This window comes from Geospiza fortis, unplaced genomic scaffold (genome assembly GCF_000277835.1).
Source record: "Geospiza fortis unplaced genomic scaffold, GeoFor_1.0 scaffold53, whole genome shotgun sequence".
Classification (NCBI taxonomy): Eukaryota; Metazoa; Chordata; class Aves; order Passeriformes; family Thraupidae; genus Geospiza; species Geospiza fortis.
The window spans coordinates 6,859,600-6,881,289 of NW_005054305.1; the positions used below are offsets into that span (position 1 = coordinate 6,859,600).

Below are 21,690 nucleotides of genomic sequence, written 5' to 3' on the forward strand. Positions count from 1 at the left end.
ATTTTGTAGTGTAACTAAAATATGCTGGTATGCACAAGCTTGCTTTAACTCACTTGGCATCTCCATATTTTATCACCAGATGGTGACCAGCAGTTTCAAACTGAGATGCTCTCAGTTACCTATGTGTGATGACTGAGCAATGGTATACTTTGATACATCTCCCATCCATGCTGCTTCAGCCCAGTACTCCTTGATCCTCTTGCAGCCTGGCTCCAGGACTCGGCTCTGAGTGTCACAAGCCTTTGACTGTGCTTTTTCTCCGGGGCAGGATCTGATCTGGGCACTCTGAGGCAGACGGAGCAGGGAACAGAGCAAGCGGTCGGAGGAGCATCATTTCTACGGGTAGGGTGTGGTGTTACCTGTCTTTGTGGGGAGTGCTGGGGTACTGGCAGTGGCTTGGGGAAATACAGTTTATGTCTGAAAACATTCTTCTTGGGGTCAAAAAAACCTGCTTTTGAAAGTGTGGCTGGGTGCTCTTTGATACACAGTGCGGAGTTTTTGTCAGACAGTAACAGTTTGTGTTCAAACTTTGAACTCATGGTACAGATGTGAGCAGCTCTACAGTGTAATGAAAAGCAGATAAGAATCTACCCTGTAATACCTTTCGTCTTTGCTACATTTAGTCACCTCCACATTGATGCAAGAGCACTGGGGATTTCAAAGCACACATTTCTGAAGCTTAAAAAAGAAAAGGAATTCCATATGCAATTTCCATTAAGATTTTTAGCCTCTTAGAATTAAGCTGAGGTGTTTTGAATGCTTCCTAATACTTTTTGGTACTAAAGCTCAAAGGGTAGAGGTAGAAAAAGGCTGGTAAGTTATTCACAACACTGTTTAACAGTGTAGACTTGTTTCGTGCACCCTGAATTCTCTTTTGTTGTTCTGGATGGCTTTCGTTTGGGGTCTTTCTGGTCGCTTTGTACTGGCTGTTGCCTCAGCAGAAAACATTCCCTGTTTGTGCTGTATAACAGCAGAGCATGAAAGTGCAGGCAGCACAGAGTCCTATAGCATGCAGACATGGGGAGAGAGGGATGCTGCTGGGTGAGAGCTGACACCCAAGAGGGCAGGCAGAAGCACAGCAACATGCCAGCCTTTTCCTGCGATCCCACAGCCTCACATGTCCCTTTCTGGTGCCAGCAGCACAGCAGGCACATTTTGCACATTTCCTGCTCCTTCCACTATCCACACCAAGGAGCCTGTTGAATGCACCACTTCTCTGGTTTTGTTGGTATTCCTGGATTTCCCTCAGTGCAGTGCAAGGACAGGGTGTAGGGGTGTCCTGCCTGGTTCTGTCCCCGGCTGTGGAGTGGCACCTTGGCACACACACAGGCCTGGCAGGGCTCCTGGCATCCATAGCTCAGACATGGGTGGGCAGCTTCACCTGCATATCTCTCCCAGTGACAGAACAGCATTTCCTAGTGCAGGAACTATTCCTGCAAGCAGGGCCTTTGCAGTTCATCCAGGGATTAAAAGGCACATCAAATTTTACTACAGTTTTCATCCCCCTGAAGCCCTTCATATACACAAACAATTACACAGACTTCATCATGATTATGGCCTGTTAAACTGCTGTATAAATATTGGTACTACATTTTTTAAATTATTTTTTGCCCTTTGTGTTAATTCAGTTTATAACCTTCACACTTCAGGTTTTAAAATGCCACTGCATCCATAGAAGACTAGATTGCTGTTGAGGGGAATGAAAATAACTACCATAGCAAGGGGAAAAAAAGTTTTATTTCTTCAATCTGATACAGTTCATGTAATCATGGAAGGTAGGTGATGTCTTTAATACCTGTCACTCCTTTGTGCTGATGCTTTCAAAATATTTGGACACAAGTCATGGAGCTTTCTGTTCACCTGGGAATGAAGAAAGACATTCTGTCTGAATGTCCTTAGTCGCTGCTTTTTTCACATTACGTTTTGGGTTAGTATTTCTGCAAAGAGGCTATACAGAAATCCCAGAGCAATTTAGGCCTCTAAGATTTCTCCATTCTGTAATTTATTTTGACAAAATAATAGCCATATTGCTCTGTATTAATGGATTATTGTGATACTTGGATATTGCATTCAAAACACTGCATTTCAGTACAATTGCTCAAACCCAAACTTTATATAGGTAGAATATGTTATTTGCTGCATTCCTTTTATTCTGAGCAAATCTACCACATCTAACTCTCTCATTTTCTGGGAAAAAGGCCGCTTACTTTTGACACATTTTCTTCTGTGTTCTTTTTCTCCACTGTTTAAGTCAGAATTAGGCTATTGTCTTTGTATTTTATTTTTATTTGATATTTGGGAAGCAATAAGCTGACCTGTGTTCTGTGTCCAGTCTGGAAGAGTGACTAATTCCACAAAGACTGCTGCTCACTGGCTGATCACTGCACTTGCAATTTACTTTTACTGTCAAAAATGCTGAAGCCCTGCAGCTAAGCATTTTGCTTCCAAATGCAGATGGCTAAGCTGATAATCCTTTTTTTCCCTAGTTTTTGGGACTGATAAGTGAGATTCAGGAGTCCCCACCAGGGTGGTATTGGAAGTAGTAGGAGTTCTGGAGAAGCTGTGAGGAATTTTGGTTGAATTTGGGGATGATCTGCTGTTAAGAGTTGTTCAGTGCTCTACTTAGTTCATGCTTACAGAAAAGAATTCCTTTTATTTCTGACAGCAAAGAAAAATTTCATTCCCAGCCACTGCCTCAATGTCTTCCCTCACTAAAACAAAACAACAGGTGACTAGATCTTGAAGTGTCATATCTGACTTATTTGGTAGTTGTTTTCTGCTCCTTGATAGTGCTGGGATATAAACTTGAGGTTATCCCAGCTGCTCTGGCTACTTCTCTGCTCACTAAAATAAAGACTGCCTGGTTTAATAATTAATATTTGCTGAGGCTGCTTTTACATGTGCATTTATTATGTTCAGAGGATCCCAGACTCTGCATGTAAAGATCTAAGTTGGCATCTTGCAGTGAGAGTTTCCCTGCCCATGGGAACCCAGGCTTGTGTATGTACGTTTTTGAAGCAAAGGGTTGTGCTGGTATGTGGAGGCTTATCTGCTCAGCCTTTTCATCTGAATGGAGCCTTCTACGATGAACTGACAGCATGAAAAATTCAGTCCATCCTGTTCAGAATTACATGTGTTTGTTCAGTCCTTTGTTAAAACTGGTGCTGTTATTCATGCACCACTTTTGCTTCCGTGTAAGTTTTATTGTACTTTGATCTCCTGTAGCACCTAACAAACTTTTTAAAACCACTTACCCAGAAACCATTGTTTCACTGCAATTATAAAAGAACATGTAGTGAATCACAAATGAGAATACTACCCAACAAGATATTCCACAAACAGAAGAGCACTTACGTGCAATACAATACATTAATCATTTATAAGGAGTCAGTTACTAAAATAATTTTTTTAAATACTCTGGATGTGAGGATGTGAAAAGCCTGTTCATTGAGGATGTTTGTGTGCTTTTGAAACTTTATTAAGTTTCCATCCTCACGTTCTTGTCACAGATTTGAAAAGCAAAAGCTCGAATATAGTAGTTTGGGTGACTGCAGATTAAGGTAGCTCTATGGGTGTATATGTCTGCATGTATATGTACACATATGTAGATGTATGTGTACAGATAAATTCAACAAACTTTTGTCTTTAAGAAAAATCCACAGTGTGCTTGGTGCTTCTTTACTTCTACAGAACTGCTCTTGCTCAAAGACTTTGTCTACTGAGACACTTTCACAGTCAGGATCTGTGGTCATTGTAACTGGATCTCTCAAATGAATGGGAGTTTGATAAATCAAGCTGAGCTATCACTTCTTCACTGGGGTTGGCTTTAGACATACATTCTTATAAAGGACGGGATAGGGAAGGATAGGGAAGGGAAAGGGAAAGGAGGAAAGCCTCAAGAAATCTTGTTTCGAATTGCCTGTGTGAAGGTGTAGTGTCCCCACTCCCCATTCAGACACAGGTCGTGTCTCAGCAGACAGCAACATGAGCTGCCTTCTGTCCGTTCCCCAGGCTGGTGGGATGTGCTCCAATGCCAGTCACGAGCTGCAGAGTTCACTTAGCACCACACTGTGCCCAGTGACGATGCACAGCATTTTAGCAACTGCTCAAGCTGAAACCAACTCAGAGCTGCCTTGTACCTGCACAGCTCAGGGAGGAAGCAGAGAAATTGGGGTTTGTCAATCATGGCCCATGGAGACATTCCTGGGATGGTGCACATTTGTGGTGAAACCAGTAGAGTGGGAGACCTTTCCAGCACAGTGTCTGGTCTGACTCCTGCTTTTGGAGCAGAAATATCATTAAGAATTCTGTCACCACTGGGCAAAGATGCACTCTTCCCTGGGCATCTCTGCCTCTTTGGAGGGGAAACAGAGCAACGGAAAGGACCAGCTGCAGACTGTAATTGTTTTGAAGCAGCTTTCCACTCCATTAGTAGAATGAAGGTACAGTCTGGGTCTTTTAATTTCCCATGTTGATGTAGGCAACAAATCAGATAGATGTGTTGGGGAATTATTCACCACATCTGATAACTCAGCTTTTAAATGAAGAGCAGGACTTTCCAGATCTTGCAGGAAATGGCAAAAACAGCAGGTGATAACAGATTAAACACTTCTAAACTGTCTTCTTTTTTAAGTGCTAAAGTTTGGGCAAAAGAAATGGCCATTTTTCTAGAAAGAAAACTGTGCAACAAGTAAATTGGTTCCAACCTAAATCTATTCTACTTGTCATGCTGGAAAATGCAGCAGTTGTGATTCCTGTAGCAGAATTTAAAATGGCAAGCATATTTAAATGAGTTTGTCTAGTGAAACTTGGCTAAAACTATCATATCAGTGGGATGATACCGTGAGAGCTTTACAATTTAAACCAAATTTCTTTTGGCTGTGATGCCATCCTCAGCCCCATTGTGGTGAATAACCTGTGTGGCTCATGCTCTGTGCTTTCAGATCATTCTGCAGTGATTCTTCTGCTTCTCCCATTTTCATGACCCTTCTGTAGGCCAAAGTGCTGTAGGTATGTGCTGTTCACAGACCCTGTGCTTGAGGAGTGGTGAGAGAAAGGCATTCCCTCTTGTTTTCACCTGGCCAGCTGCATTCTTGAATAAACTGGATGGCGTGGTTGTGGGGCAGGGAGGGGAGATGGTCTTTGACAAAGATCAAAATGAAGGTATTCCAAGATGGCTTTGTGGTTTAGCTTTCCTCATGGGATCAAATCCCAAAAGAGATCAGACTGTCTGAATGTTAGGAAAGGAACCTAACCCCCCCCCCTCCTTCTGACAGCTATTGCCCTCTGCCCTAATGGCTTTTTGAAAAGAATGTCTGTTAATTCATAAATGCATTCCCTTTTCACTCTTAAATATCCCTGTTTATGCTCTAGAAGTATTTGTGCTAGGACACACTGCATTACATACATAAACTTTCCATGGCTTTAAATGCAATATTACTGTTTGTGTCTTTTTTCAGAGATGTTGAGCATCTCTAACTCTGAAGGCCATGGCAAGTCTATATGGCAGTCACATATTACTCTCTTTACCAGGTATCTCCTGTTCTATTTTCAATGCCAGACCTCAGTACTCACAATTCAACTGTTTATTGAAGGTGAATTCCTTATCTTCTGTCTCCTATTTATCAACTCTTGTAATTTATCATTGTTTTATGCTGTCGTATGCATGATCCAGAACCACAGTTCTTTCGACCCTATAAAAAAATTGATGGGTAGAATGGCTCAAAAAATAATCTACACTGGAAATCTTATTAAAAGTAAAATTCAACTCGTTATTACAAAATTGACAGTCCGATTCATTCACCTGTCCAGGGCAGAATGGAAGGTCAACTAAAATTTGAACCCTTGGTAAGGAAGTGTCACTTCATATTAGTGTAACAGGCACTCCAAAGATAGGATCACACATTACTGAAGGTAAGAGGTGCAAAAACCCACTTACAGACATAAAAGCAACATCCTGTACAAAGTAGAGTTATTGAGTAGAACATTGGTATTATAATCTCTCAAATGACAGCTTTATCTGACTGTAATTCATCATGAAGTAGAGTTTCTGGTGTGTCAGGAGTTCTCTTGACCTGATGCAAGAACTTTACAGCTTAACTTTATGCCCTCAGGAAATTTAATAGGTTATCTCAATCCTACATCTAGCCTTTCCCAGCCTTTGAAGGTACTCAAATTCCTGTAATAGCCACTACTTATTACAGTGGAAACTTAAAAATTCTAAAGCTTTGTCTTTTTGTCATAGCTGACACAATTGGACTGAAGTGTCTTTAACATATTACAAGATACTTGTTTGCTGTTTTTTATTTTGGAGTTGGCAGAAAGAAGTCACACTCTTAACTCTTCACCAGTTTTCACTACATTGGACTTGTTCTGAGAGTTGTAAACAGTGTATTCAGAAATTAGCTCCTAGGTGGGATCTTTTGTGTCCTATGTGTGTCACTGCAGAAACATTTTAGGTCTGTCCAGTGAATTTGGAAAGGAGACTTCAATGCCAAGTGCTCTTTGTAGTCACTTGGATAGATCTGAGGTATGGTCCTGACCACGCTCATCACATGGCTCTGAAACACTCATTTACTGCCTCAGAAGAAGGAACTATTTTGTTCCTCTTTCTCCAGACGTTGGTTTGTGTGAAGCCTGCTTGAGTTTTCCTTCCAGCATGCTGATAGGATTGCCTGTTGCTTGGCCAGGGATCCTATTTCTTGCAGCTAATCTGAACATGCATCTCAGGTTTCTTTTCAATCTGCTGAAATACGACTGTGATAATTTTATCTCGACAGCCTGTATGGCTCCACTTGTATTCGAGCGTCAGTCTGCCTGGCTGTGGCTTTCAGGCACATGACCTTGGGAGAGGCACAGACTACTCATGTTGTGGAAGCCTTCTCTGTCAGGGTGATGTGCATGTGCATGTGTGTGGTATGGCTTTGTAATGCCATGGCAGACACAAAAACTGTCCTTTGGTGTTTCTCACTGGCCAGACTGGCCACAGAACAGTTTTACTGGGCTTGTGCAGGTTCACCTGGCAGCTCTGCCTGCTCTCTGCTTCCCTCCTGGTTTTGTTTTACTGCTTGTTTTCAGCTCAGTGGAGGGTAGTTGATAGTGTAGTCCGTGATAAATAAAATATGTAAGTTCCTGACTATGTAATAGATTGGTAGCACCACCAATTAGGAAAGTTGCCCAGCAGTTCCCATTATAGTACCTTAAAGCTTTTCAGAGTATTTGTAAAACTTTTAATGTCTGAACTGAAATTTTTCTAGCCAGCTGTTTTCCTCAGCCTGAGTATTTTTGGAATATTTCAGCAAAAGTGATTCAGTAAGACTGAGAACAAGATTGGCATAAAAATAAGTTGGGTTTCTTCACATTTAAAGAAAATCTTGGGTTATTTTCTTTGGTGTACTTCAGTGTTCTTGTACACTGGAACAAGGATATAAACTTCAGTAGAACACATGACCTTTGCATGAGTAGTACTTCTCTTATTTGTCCCTGTGGAAATCTGCCCGTTTGGCCTATACAGTAGCCCTCAGGGGAAAATAAATCCAGAGCAGCTTATCCATGTTAAGAACCGGCTGCAGAGGAAGATCCTTGATGGAACTAGTCTCTCTACAGGTGCTGGCGAGTCTTCCAAGTGTGCTCGTGGCACCCAGGTCGTTCCTTGGTCCTTGAGCAGTTGTCAGGGTTTCTGCTGTATTTGTCTTCACATGGATTTGGGTGCACAGGTGTATACTGAGAAATCAAATGCTATACCCCTAAGTCTTGCACACACTGAGGGCAATGCTGCAGTTTCACAGGCAGCCTGAACTTTGACATCTCCAGTCTCTTAAACACTGAGACTGCTAAAGCAAAAAAACACATAGCACTCTCATTCCTAAATTCCTCAGGAATAATTCTGCAGTATAGTGTGGCTTGTGGAGTAAAGGTGACAGAACCTTCAGTTTCTTTGTAGTAATTACACTGCTTAGCATTCAAAACAACCTTGATAGACGATCCCAAAGCACACTGGGCTTTCCCATCTTTCTCACATGAAGTGTGCATGACATCTACTCTTCTGGCAGCATTCTGGTAGGACAGGCGGGGGGCGGGAGAGGAACCCTACTTGTTCTTGGACAGCACTGTCTCAGGGGAAGGAAAGTGGCTTAAATTCTAAGTTCATTTCCATTTTAGTTTATGAAGCACTGCTTTTCAAAACTCCTGGGTTTTACCATACTTCCAGCCTTTAGCTGAACAGATGTCAGAAAAAGACAAACAGAAGGAAGATAAATATGTGAACATTTCAAAACTTTTTTTATGGCACATTGGCCAGTACTGAGTAGAAAAGCATCCTGCTGTCATTAGTGAGTTTGATGTCAGGATTACACCTCTGTTCAGCTCTGCATTTTTTTGTTGTTGCTGTTCTCTTTTAGTAATCTCCCTTTTTTTCAGAAGGAGCCTTTTTGATTCAATGTCTGTTTTGTTCAATGTGGTCAGATGAATGTTATTTCCTACTTAGTAAATGCCCCATGCTTACAGTACTTTATTCACATGAGTAGATTTGCTTAAGATCAATGTGAGTGTTGCATGGTTGGGTTAGCAAAGAGTTAATATTTTTGACCAAGCTGCCTAATACTTCGGGATACATTTCTCTATTGATCCTCCAATCCTCTTAGGTCTGCCTAAGTAAGTTCTTTATGATGGAAAATAACTTTGCAATTTATAATACTGTGAGATCACTTTCCCCTCAAAAGATCATCTGTATATAGTCCTTCTTACTTTCAGACTCGCTGCTCCTGCTCCAGTTTCCTCTCTGGTAGTGATGGTTTAAGGATAAATAATAAGCGAAGTTTGCAGGAAATTGTTTTTTACAAACTCAACTTGTACCTGATGAAAACACAAACAAAATTCTAGCAAGTGGGAGTCATAGCATCTTAAAGAGATGCATAAATCAACAGGTCCTCCCCCCAGTTGTCTGTAATAACAAGGCTTTGGGATTTTTTTCTGATCTCCTGCATAAGAATGTCTGTGTTTGCTTGTCATGCATTTTGCTTCACTGGACCCCATGTTTTTGACTGCTCGATGGGAAATGTCCTGGCCAAGGCATAAAGAGCATGGAGAGGGTATGAGTATATCTCAGTAACTCCGCTCTACAAACATTTTCCAAAGTTATAAAATTCACCAACAGAACAACTAAAAATACCATAGTTGAGTGGTTCATTAAAGAACCTTTTATTAATGTGAGGCAGATTTTCCCACTACAGAGGAATACATGTTTGGAAACAAGTAAAAAGAAGACATCCTGCATCCCAGCAATTTATTCAAGACAAAGGTTGCCTTCCTGATGTCTGCAGAGAAACCATCAGTTTTGCATACTGTAATTTGTGTTGTGACCCCCAGGCCTTGTATAGGAATGTATTAAGGGGTTCAGAAAGCTGTGCTGAACTCAGTCATTATTTCACTTTAAATCCTACCTGAATAAATGGATTACCAGCTGCTTAGACAAAAATATTTCAATTAAGACAGGAGAGTAACTGGGTAAATTCTATGGATAAACATATTTCCCACGTAATAATGCAGGAAAATTGTTAACTTCCCATTACAAAAAGGAAGACTGCTGAACAGCATGAGCTGATGTGCAGATACGAGCAACTGTGAGTTTATATTGCTGTTGCAAGTGGTTTCGTGTGTACAGAAATAACTGCTGTGCAGGCCAGGCTGGGTGCCAGAGTCGTCATCTCTGCTTGTATGGTGCTGAGGTTGCCAGCACTTACCCTAAAACTGATGTAGCTGTTGGCATAGCGGAGACTCGCAGTGTTCTCTTTGATGTCCGAAGTACAATGCAGTGTATAGGCAACTCATTTACAAAGGGAGCAGCAGAAATACAAATCTTCATGTCTGTGATGAGAAGGAGCAGCTGGGTGTTTGCTGGAGGCCAGAGAGGGCAGTGGGACAGCAGAGCATGAGCAGGATTTTTCTGTTGGTGTCCTGTCGCTTCCCAGGTGCTCTGACCAGAGCCTGACCACAGCATTTTGTTGGAGTGAGTCCAGAGGGGTGCCACAAAGTTGGTGAGGGGACTGCAGCACCTCCTCTATGAAGACAGGCTGACAAATGTGGAACTGTTCATCCCAGGGAGGAGAAGGTTGCATGGAGGCCTCACAGCAGCCTTCCAATACCTGAAGGAGGCCTACAGGAAGGCTGGAGAGGGACTCTGCATCAGGAACTGTAGTGACAGGACAAGGACTAATAGGTACAAATTGAAAGAGGGGAAATTTAGGTTAGATACATGGAAGAAATACATAGATGGTGAAGCCCTGGAACAGGTTGTCCAGAGGGGCTGTGAATCCCATCCTTGGAAGTGTTCAAGGCTGAGTTGAATGGGACTCTGAGCAACCTGGTGTAGCAGAAGGTTTCCTTGCCTTTGGCAGAGGAGTTGGAACTAGATGGTCTTTAATGTCCCTTCCAACCCAAACCATTCTATGATTCTATGATTTTGTTAGCAAACAGAATTCAGGTTTCCATCTACAAATGGGTTCAGACAAAAAGGCTTAAAAGAAAGAAAAAAAAACTGTCTTAGGTCCAAAAAGATTTAAAATATTGGCTGTGCAACTGAAAATAAAACTCTGTGACAGTTACTCTCCAATCATATTAATCAAGTGGCCTTTAAACAACAAAACCATTCAGATTATCCGCTGGGAAGTGGAGTTGGGCTGTCAGCTGAATAGACTCACTCTACTGACAGTAAACATAACTTTGGTGATGAAACTTTGCCTCTGGCTGCATGATAAAGGAGCTAAAACTCTCACTCTCTGATAAAGCATATAGTTCTCAGGATATGTGATACCATGAGATGTGCTTCTCATCCCAGGAATTTGCACCTTACGCAGCAGTACGGAAAAAACAATATAGGCACTGTGTGAAGAAATGAGATACATGTCATTCATAAAAAGTGCCATGACTATGTCATCAGTTAATAGGCAGTACAGCATGTACCAAAACTACTTTGAAAAATAGTGTGGTGTTTGAAGTTTTTCTTTCTAGCTAAAAGATACTTTCAGTCCTACACTCAGGAGCAGAAGCTAGTATTTTTTAGAGCATCTTTGTTTTCATACTCTCCTAGGATGTGTCCTACCTTATTACCACACCTTTTCATTTGATAACCTCTGTTTGGAATTAAGAGTACTGGAATGTAAAATACTGATTCTTAGAGAAGCTTTAAAACTGAAGTTTACTTTTTATGAGGCAAAGCAGCCTACATGAGTTCTGTTTATGCATTGCTTTGGCTTGCCAAACAGTTTTGTTTGTATATATCCCAGAGCATGGCAATTTCTTGGACAGGGGTGATTTCTGCCTTTGTTTCTTGCTCCAAGCGTGTGGTCAGTGCAGAGAAGAAGGCCAGACTTAGCCTTAATTGGGTCAGATTCTGGCTTCTGAGAGCACCTGAGTGTTCAGCTAATTTTAAAAAATAGCACAGAAACAGTGAGTATAAAGGATATAATCTCTCTAAAAGTAGCTTTAGGTATGAGCAACCTGTCAGGTTTCTCACTTATGGCTATGGACAACATGTATTAAAGACTGCAAGGAAAGCTGCAATTCTTTCAGATAAATCAGCTGGTCTGATTACCGTTATTATTAATACTTCAGAGGGAAAAAGCTGATTTGGAAATGAGCTTTTTTAAGCAAGATGTCATTTTAACATCATTTTGGAAAGAGCTCTGGCATCCAGATTCATATATCTAGCTGAAGAGGTGGAAACCTCAATATACTAAATAACTCACTGACTGACAACTCTATTCTAGTAAACACACCAGAGGTTTGCCTCTGGCACCAGCACAAACTGGGATGGCACAGCACGCGTTCATACCACTGAACTCAGTCTCTAGATGGGTGGCCAGAAGCAAACAGCTTGCTGGAAATGTCTCTGGACTCTGCAAACTCCCAAACTCTGCCCAGGAGCCCTCTGGAGGAAGGAGGCCCAAAATCGTGCCAGGGACGCTGTGGTGTTATAGCAGTGCAGGCAACAGCTCCAGCTCTCAGGAGCACGTCCTTGCCCAGTGTCACTTACTAATATAGACATATTCTTATCAGGGGGATGGGACCAAATAAAGAAGAAGCTGTGGTTTGGTTGCTGTCACTCTCCATTGTGTTGCAAGATGTGGTTATGAACCCTGTTGAACGCTGTAATAGGTTATTGAATAACTCTGGGCAACCTGCCCCCCTAACAGCGCCAGAGTTAAGTTGGAACAAATCTACCCTGGGAAAAGCCAGAGCCCAGCATGACTGCTTTTCTTCTGCTGGGCAGGATCTTTCTGTCAGTGGGTTTTTTTCAAGACACATTATACATTTGCTTTTAAAAGCCATGAATATATTTGTAGGGAAATCTTGACATTGACTACAAAAAAGTTTGTCTCCTGGGCCCAGCACTGTACTCAGTGTGCTGCAGTAAATCACTGAAACCCTAAATTCTGGCATTTATTTTATTTTCCAAATTCCTCTGTATCTGGCATTATGTTTTCTCTATTTACAAAGAAGTATTTTTATTGGTATTTTTATTTTATTTATTATTTACCTTTTATTGGTACCTCAATGTACATAACATGGTGATATTACTGTGGATTGGGTAGCAACACCTAGCTCTGGTGTCTCGGAGTTGCCAGATATTACTGATGCATGTGTGCAAATAGCTAAACAATCCAAATGGGAAAAATCAGGTTTTGGAAGGAATCTGAGTGTCCAGGGCTTGTTAGCATCAGTTCCAGTAGATCCAAATTGTGTCAGGATGTGCTTGTATGTAGATGTGAGAGAAATCACAGTCAGGTGGTGAGCTGAAGGACCAGCACTGCACAGCTTTCATTCCTTTTCAGAGCAGTTTTCCTGAGTCATGGCTGTGAAGGAAACACTTGTTCATATGCATGATACTAAGCATACAATTCATTCCACACAGACTGTTAAAATTAAGTGCCCAAAGTTCATATAATTTCCAACTATAACGTGAAGATCTGTTTTCTGCTTGCCCAAATTTTTTTTCAAATACCATAATAATGGGCATTATGGGAAAGCTTAAATGTAGTAGAACTGCCTGTCCTGTTTCTACCTGTTTGGCTGATGATCACAGGGATGGAGCACCTCTCATATGAAGACAGAGAGAGTTGGTATTGTTCAGCCTGGAGAAGACTCCACGGAGACCTTGGAGGAGCCTTCTGGTACCTAAGGTGACCTGCAAGCAGTTGGAGAGAGTGAGACTTTTTACAGGAGCATAGGCATAGGACAAGGGGGAATGGCTTTAAATTGAAAGAGCGTAGGTTTAGATTAGATATTCGGAAGAAGTTCTTTACTGTAAGGGTGGTGAGACCCTGGAACAGGTTTCCTGGAGAAGTTGTAGATGCCCCATCCCTGGCAGTGTTCATGGCCAGGTTGGAAGGGCCTGTGAGCAGCCTGGTCTAGTAGAAGCTGTCCCTGCCCATGGCCAGGGGATTTGAATTACATGATCTTTAGGGCCCTTTCCAACACAAACCATTCTGTAGTTCTGTGTTGCTCACAATATCCAAAGGCTTAAGGAAAGAAGAACTCACTGCTGGCCTATCACTGGTGCGTAGGCCAGCTAAAACTGCTGAGCACTCTGCAGTTTAATCATAACAATAAACATTGTGACATTTTTAGGGAGGTAGATTTATTCCTTTTCTTAGAAATAAATTCTGTGCTGAGTAAGCAGGCTACTTCTGTAGTTTCCTTGGCATAAATCAAAAATTTGATATGACATATATATGAGATTCATGCTTTGGAGTAAAGTTTTTAGTTTAATTTGCAAATATTTTCATTTTCCTTGTGAAGGAAAGAATCCTTCTGCTCATCCTCCTTCAGTCTGGTGATGTGGGAGCTTTGGTTTCCAGTTCAGTGTTCATAGTTTCATGTTTCTATAGTTAACATGCCTATAGTGTGATGAAATAAGTTTTTGGATAATGGTAATTCTGCATGTAATTTGCCATCATTGGGCTTTTAAAGTCTCAGGCAGAGCAGAACTGTTGTATCCAGCTCAGGACTTGATCCACAGCCTAATATGGATGTAGAATGTCTCTGGCCTCAGCCTCTCTGAGCACGTTCAGAGCCTGCCAGGATCTCACTTTGGACTGTTTGCATGATGAATTCATCCTAAGCAGTAAACAAAATGTCGTTAATGCTCTAAATAGACTGCCCTGTTTCCTGGGTTCTCTGTGGTTCAGCTGTTATTTAACTTCAGCAACACAATTTTTTTCAAATCAGAAAATTAGCGTTTCAGTTTTTTGTTGCATTTGTGCAGGGACATATAGCTGAACTGTGGCACTGTGAAGCGTCTGTTTTACTTAAAAACTAAACTTTGAAGAGCATTTTAGTTCTTCTTTAACGTTGCTATTGTACCACTGTTTACAAATTCCCTGCTTTTAAAATTTACCCTGAGAATGGTGTTGTAAATGTAGTACTATCAGGCTAGAAAGAACTGAGAAGTTCCTGGGTAGGACATCAGTAGTCCTGGGCAGGCAGCTCTGAGTGGCCCTGTTGGAGCAGGGGGTGGGAGCAGATGACCTCCAGAGGTCCCTCTCAACCCCAGCCACTCTGCAGGTCTGTGGCACAGTTCAGTTGCTGCCTCTACAAGAGAGCTCCTTTTCCTATGAGGACAGCCATCGACTTAATTTTTCTGTTGTTTATAGTTGTCTGAAAGAAGATTAAAACTCAAAATCTCTCTCTGGTGGCACTGTCTCTGAAGGAAACCTTGGATCTGCATTCTGTCTGACCGTGGTGCGTGACCATGTGGGTCAGTTGGTAGTGGAGGATCTGGACACTGCACAGCAGCCCACCTCAGCAGTTTTAAAAAGAGTATCTGTAGGAAAAGTCCTGTGGAGTCCTAGGGTGTAAACCAGTGTGTTCCAATTTCAATAAAAATATAGTCCAAAAAGAAGAAAAAGATATTCCTTCTGGGATGTTATTTCTGGCTCTTGTTTGTTTTTGTTAAATGGAGGGTCTAGAGGGAAGAGACTTGTTTCTCCATTTTACCCCATGCCCTTGAATAGGAGGGATTCTCTTGCTAAGTTTTGTCTCTGCCAACTACAGCTGGTAATCAGTTCACCAGCTCTCCCTACTTGTGCTTCAGCGTACTGAACCTGAGAGTCGTCAAAGAATTACACAAGCTGCTTTTTTTTTTCTTTTGAAGGTCTGAATTACCATCAGGGAATTGCTGGACCTTCCCAAATAGTAAGCAATTCTTTCATAGTTTCATGTGGCTGATCTCTGACCACTGTTAATCATGTGCTTTAAGTTTTGTAGTTGCTTTCCTTGTTAGGGAATTAGTGACCACCAAGCCGTGTTGGTGTCCTGAGCATTTCATTTATAAGGGCTTTGGAGTCATTACCCAATCCACTTAATTGCTATTAAAGCCAAATGCAAGGAGGGGATACACCCAACCACCACCACTAGTCAGAGAGTGAGAGTTCAAACTGGAAAAATCTGTGTATATTGTTATGATTAAGATGGAAATAGTGTTGTTTCTGCTGCTATCCCCACCAGATTTATCCAACTTACTGTTTAGAAGATGGGTAATGTCAGGGAGGGGGCTTGTATGAAACTCTATCTTCTTTAGAAAAGAGTTAATCAACTCTTGAAGATTAAATTATTTGGTACTGCATTTGGTTTTCAGTTTTTTTTGAAACTTAATGCATCTTAGATAGATCTAACTAAATCTTAGACTATTCCTCCCATCATTTCATTCTTTCCTAGTGTACCTCTAGCCCCAGACTAGACACCACTGAACATACAACATTGCTAGCAGATAAATACTTTGGAGAGAGACCTAGTCTACTGTGAAGACTGTGAGACACTCCTGAAAATGAGCAGAAAAGAGCATTAAAAGAAAAGTATTTTAAAAATATTCAAATGTGTTTGTCTGTATAGTCCTTAAAAATGGAAAAGTAGTTCTTGATTTTATCCAGCCATTACCGAATTCTTGTGTAGCACTAGGGATATCCATGGTGTTGTAGGTATTTTTCTTTTCTTCTCACCAATGATCTTGTAAACATACGGGTATGTGCTTTACTCTGTTCAGGTAATTAACTCTGCTAGCAAAGTGCTCAAATGACCTTCCTAAATGTCATGTTTTGTCCTCAGTTTCCTTGAATTAGAAGATATTTATTTAGTACCGTCATTCACTAACCAATTGGAAATGAAAATAAATTATTTTCTCATTTTTAACATCAACTTTAAGGGTTTTTTTCATAGGCTAGGATTTGGGGCTCTAGCACAGCCTTGTATGTGCTTGAATGATCTTACAGATTAAGTGGACCAGGTCAGTTGAATATTCAGTGTGCAAAGCTAAATTTACCAGTCCCTTAAGTAATATGACATCTTTGAAAAACACAGATAAGGTGTTTTTGTAATGCAGCCTTTCTCTTGACAGCATACTTTTAAAGGACAACATAAATAGGCAATTAAGGAAAATAGTTTCTGACCGATGTTCAGCCTTGGAAAGCTTCTTACTACCCTGCCTCTGAATCAGGAGGGTACCAGGGTTTATCTGCTGGGAGCACACACAGGGACCTCCACCTCCTCATAAATCTGCTGCTCGCTAGGTCAGCTGGCTGCCTGGGAGCTGGATCTGTCCTTGTGGAGCTGTGGCTGGCAGGGCTGCCTGGTGGCCTGGCTGTTCCTCTGTCATGCTCTGGGGTTGGTGTGCCACAGCTCTTACCTTGCCTTGACCCTCTCCTCCCTCCTGCCGTGCATGGAGGAGATCTCCTAGCTGGGATTTCAGAATGCTTTGGTCCTGGCTGGATCCTGCTGGCTTGGCAGCAGTAAGCCAGGGCAGACCCACAGCTGGCTCCAGCTCTCCTCACTGCCCTGGGCTCTGCAGGGAGGCAGGCAGATGCTCCTGGAATCGATGCAGGCGATCAGGAGACTCCCCTGCAGTATTTCAGCACAAAGAATCCACACTCAGCTGCACTGGCATGCTGGAAAAGGCTTCATACCACCATTTTGCATACAAGTAAGATTTTATTGGTGGGGAGAGACATACCGGGTGTAGGCTGAGGAGCTGGTGCACAGGGCAGTATCCAGCTCTGGACACTAAAATGCCCCCTGCCTTTTTGGATGAGGGATGTTTCAAATCACCTACCAACTCCTGTGGTGGGTGTGTGTGTGGAGAGCAGTGGGCATGGTGTGGAGGGAGGGGAGCCTTGCCTGTGTTAGATGCTGGGGCACTGGCAAAGGGTGTGCCTGTGATGGGGAACTGGATGTACTTTCTGCATCCACTAATACAAGCGCACAGCAGGAGTTATCTGTTGAGTTGAGAGTGGGGGGCACTATTTTCCGTACGTGGCAATACCCACACCAGTCATTTTTTGAACTTTCTGTACAAATTGCCAAGGACTGATAGAAAATAAATTGAAGCGAAGGATGAGTTGTAGCACAAACCAGTGAGACACTGTTTCAAGTAACTGTTTGAAGGCTTGTTTTAGAGTCTTGAAAGGAAGCAGGAATTCACGTGTTTTATTTTTAGCTTGCAAGGGAAGAGTTATTTAATGTTCCTTTGTATCTCATCTCTGAAAGTGTTCTCAGTGAGGCAGGATCTGAAGTCCTGGAGTTGGTTAACCCGAGACTTGCCTGCCTGTGGAAATTTATATTTTACAAAGGGGAATTACTGAAATTGTTTTTCCCCTATAAAATTTTAAGTAGAGCTGAGTCCAAACTCGAGAACCAGTAGAGTGTTGAAATACTTTCTGCTGCTGGCCGTGATTTGTGATGCACAGTATATAGTCAGGTGTGTTTTGCTTTCAGGATCTATAAGCATTTTCAGGCTTTTATTGTGGAGTTGCTTTTGTTGCCTTTGCTTTGATTTTGGCTCCCATTAGGTTATGGGAGTTCTAATTTTTCTAAAGGAATATTTTTATCCGAGATTTTAATGATATTGCCATGACTGGGCCTTAAATCTCTAAGCAGAGATGGGATGAGCTACTCAGAGCTAGTGCTGAAAGAAACCTCTCTTGCATTTCCCTCTCCCCTCCTCCCTGGTCTCTCAATGTCAGTACCATGGCTCATGCTTTAAGTTCCTGAAAATCAATGAAATATTTATGATACTTGGTTTTCCAGCAGCTGGGTAATGAATGGGCTTGCAAGATGTTGCTGGTCAATACTTGCCCCTCTTGTCCAGTACTCGTGGGTAAACAAACATGCATCTTAATCTCCTTGTGAGACTGCTCTCATTTTCCTTGATTTTCTTTCCTGTGAGGCAGCAGAACAGTGTCAGCAGCAATGAAATGAGAGCTATCATTTCCTCGAATGGGTAAGACAATCTGCAAAGCATGTATTAAAAATAAAACAGGAAGTCGGTGATTATCAATTTTTAGCAAACACGTTTCTGCTGATCTTCAGACTGATGCCTAATGGTAACAAAAGGACAAGCTCTGCATTTGGGCAATGTAATTTGTAGTTATTTGGAGTATCTTTTCTCCTCATTAGACAGGGATGTTTTTTATTTTAAGCTCCAAGACCTGTAAGAATAATAACAGAGGCCTAGTGTTGTTGCTTGTAAACAGCGTGTCTTGAACAGCATGTCTGGGATAAATAGGTATCAGGTTAAAAAAAAAAAAAGGGAGAGTCCCTTTTTTTGTGCATTTACAGTTTTCTGAAGTAAAAGGCAGCATATGGCACCCCTAGCAAGGAAGAAGTCCCTCCTTTCAGAGACTCTCCCCCAGCTCAAGGAGTTAGTGATTGCTTCCCACCCTGATAAAGGAGTATTACCGGCATCCATGTGGTGTGGGTGATGGGAAATGAGGCTTCCTCCAGACCTGGCAACTGCTTGTGGAGCAGCAGTGGTGGTGGGAGGGGAAGGCACCTGCCAGCAGGCCACCAGTCCTGATGTATGTCTGTTCTCACTGCCAGAGAGGAGCCAGTGCTCTGCTGCACGGGTGGCTTCTCCTTATTGCATCTCTTTTCCCCTCAAGAAGAGTCAGGAGTGTTCATTTGGACCCCTCTGCAGAGGAGAGGGAACAACCTGCACACCTGCCAGGAAAGGGAATCCTACACAACTGCTCCTGCTCAGAAAAGATTGGGAGCTGGGCCAAACATTTCATACGTGGGTGATTAAAATTAGGCTCCTGCATCCATATGTACATGCTCATTTTGAAAACACTGCCTGGCTTACTTTTCTCTCCTGCCTTTTATGTATTCCCCTAATGGGAGAATGCTTCCACCTTTCCTGTGGCTTTGACAGTGGCCCTCGCACTCAGTGAAAGTACATTTATCTTTTCTGTCTGTAATCATACCTGATCACAGGCACAGGAACACAGCTCTGTCTTTCCATTTTCCACTAATACTCCCTTGACAAGTATCTTCTTGAAAGGGGAAAAAAATGTGATAATCTCTCCTTTGGAAAAACAGCCAAGTTCTGCAGCGGACTTGGCTTTCTGCCTGTCTTCCTGTGCTGCTTCAGCCTGAGCAAACTGAGACCTTCCTGCAATCCACACTGGCTGATCCAGAGAAGTCCAAGTCTTGCTGGAAAGGCATCCTGAGGACGAAGGGGGGAAGGTAGGCAGGCTGGCACAGCATTCAGCTGTGATGTGCTTGTGTGCAGCCTGTTCTATTCAGAAGCACCAAAACCACCAAAGGATAAAGAAGCAATAGGGCAGTGAGTGCATGGCTGCATGACCTCTGATTATGAAGGATGGAGACATGCACATACTAAAGCTGTGTTGGTGCAGGAGGACTTTTGTGCAAAATTCCAGCTTTCAGTGTCAGATGCATAAGATCACAGAGATGCTTATCATCATTAGACAGTGATTTGTTCCTGGGAGTTCTGAACCATTCCAAGACCCCAGTACTTCCAGAAAGAAATCGTTATGTTTCTAAACACTTCTGAGTATTTTTTTGATGTTCTCCTCATAATGGCTCTTCATAGGAAAAAGAGGAGACTTCTGGAATTAGCAATTGCTAGGAAAGCCCTATTAATGCTGCTGTTTTATAAGCAGCCAGATGTCTGCATTCTCCTGCTTCACACTGTGTACCCACTGCAGTCTAAGGGCTACCAGTGGGGAGGGAGCAGGGGGGATCCACATTGCCCTGAGGGCTGATTAGTTGGGTCATGTCATGCTTCAAAGACAGAATTCATCCTTGGGTAAACTCCTCTGAGCAGGGAAGTAGCAGAGCCTCCACTGTGCTGTGTGTGCTTGGGAGGTGTGGACTTCCCTATCACCCAGTAATTGCAGCGCTGTCCTGGTTCTGGCCCTTGCACATGGACATGTGCTTCCATGCATTTCAGCAGCCATCCTGTACCTTTCCTGGGGAAAAACCTGCTCACACAGAAATGCTGGCATATTTTCCCTGTTGGAGCACATCCTGGATGGTAAATCAAATCCTCCCCACATGGTCCCAGCTGGGGCTTGGTAAGGGTGTGTGGGATCTCCCTGTGCTGGGTTTCCTTTCCTTTCCTCTGGAATAGCTACAAGCTGCTGGGTGCAGGCCAGGGCAGAGGAGGCAGCTGATGCACACCCCATTCTTGCCCTAACATGGACCTAGGACAAGGCTGCAGGGCACACGTAGATACAAAAGCTTTTTCTTTTTATATCAAGACTAAGAACAAAGCACCTTGTATAGCAAAGTGAATTTTATAGCTTTTTCCAGCCTGTAGAAAGGCTTTTCAGAGCAGATAGTGCTGGCAATGTCTCCTAACAAGTCTGCAGGCTTTAGGTAGTTTATCTCAAGCTGTTTTTTCATTCCTGCAAATTTTAAATTGTCCTCCCACACCCACAAAATTAAACAAAAGCAGTGACTTAAAAGCAAAATATCCCAATAAAAAGCCCAAATGAAATTCGTACATTTTTTCAGAGCAGCTTCCAAAAACCTGCCCATAATTGTAGTTTTTAAGAGGACTGCAATTTATGCACAGCCTCTAAACATCTCCCTCCATCAGTAAGTTTTCTGGTGCCATGTGGAGTACAGGAGTATGGCACTGCTAACATTAGAGAAGCAAGCATTCATTGTGTACGAGCAAGAGGACAAGGTATGTATAAAATACTTACAGAATTACGCAGCAGCTATTACTGTCATAAAAATGTTGGCAAGTGAGCACAGGGGAGAAGCCAAAATATGTTCCCCAGGGAGCAAAAGAGGAGCAGGACTGAGCAGTTAGATATTGGCTCTGGGAACTGAACCATCTCCATGTGTGTAGCCACTGTGCATGCTGTCTCTTGTCTGGGAAGGCTGCTGCAGCCTGTCCCCCCACAAACAAAGGCGAAAAAGCCCTTACATGAACGAGAGGGGAAGATGGAAATTAGCTACAGAGGAAGGAAGTTTTTTTGAGAATTACATCTCAGTATTTCAGCTGTTTGAGGAAAAGCTTGTTTATAATAGTATCCTGTCAATAGGAGGTGTCTGTGTAGGTGGGTGTATGCGCCGAATATATGTGTATGAGGAAGAAGAACTTTCACTGTGGTCTGTCAGCCTTAAGCACATGGCTTCTATTTTTCCTTAAACCTGCAACTTCATTAAAAAAGGAAAAAATAAGACATTAAGAAACTCCCAAGGTAGAGTGCATGTGAGTGTGTGTGTGCGAGGGAGTATGAGTAATTTATCTTCACATTTAGCTGGAGCCTTGCTATTGTCAAAGCAGCTGAATCACTGCCTGAGAGCTGCCATCTTTGCCATGGTGATAATTTGTCAGAGTGCCAACACTGCTGCCTACTGTCTCTGAAGAGCTGACATTTTAAC

General features: G+C 42.4%; 1 protein-coding gene across 1 annotated transcript in view; it reads left to right on the forward strand.

The window, feature by feature from the left end:
- Positions 1–268: 268 nt before the first annotated feature.
- DTNA (dystrobrevin alpha) overlaps positions 269–21,690 on the forward strand; it is a 169,213-nt gene continuing 147,791 nt past the window's right edge. The window contains exon 1 of the mRNA XM_031066545.1: positions 269–342. The gene's annotated coding sequence lies outside the window, so the exon portion shown is untranslated. The remainder of the gene's footprint in view (positions 343–21,690) is intronic.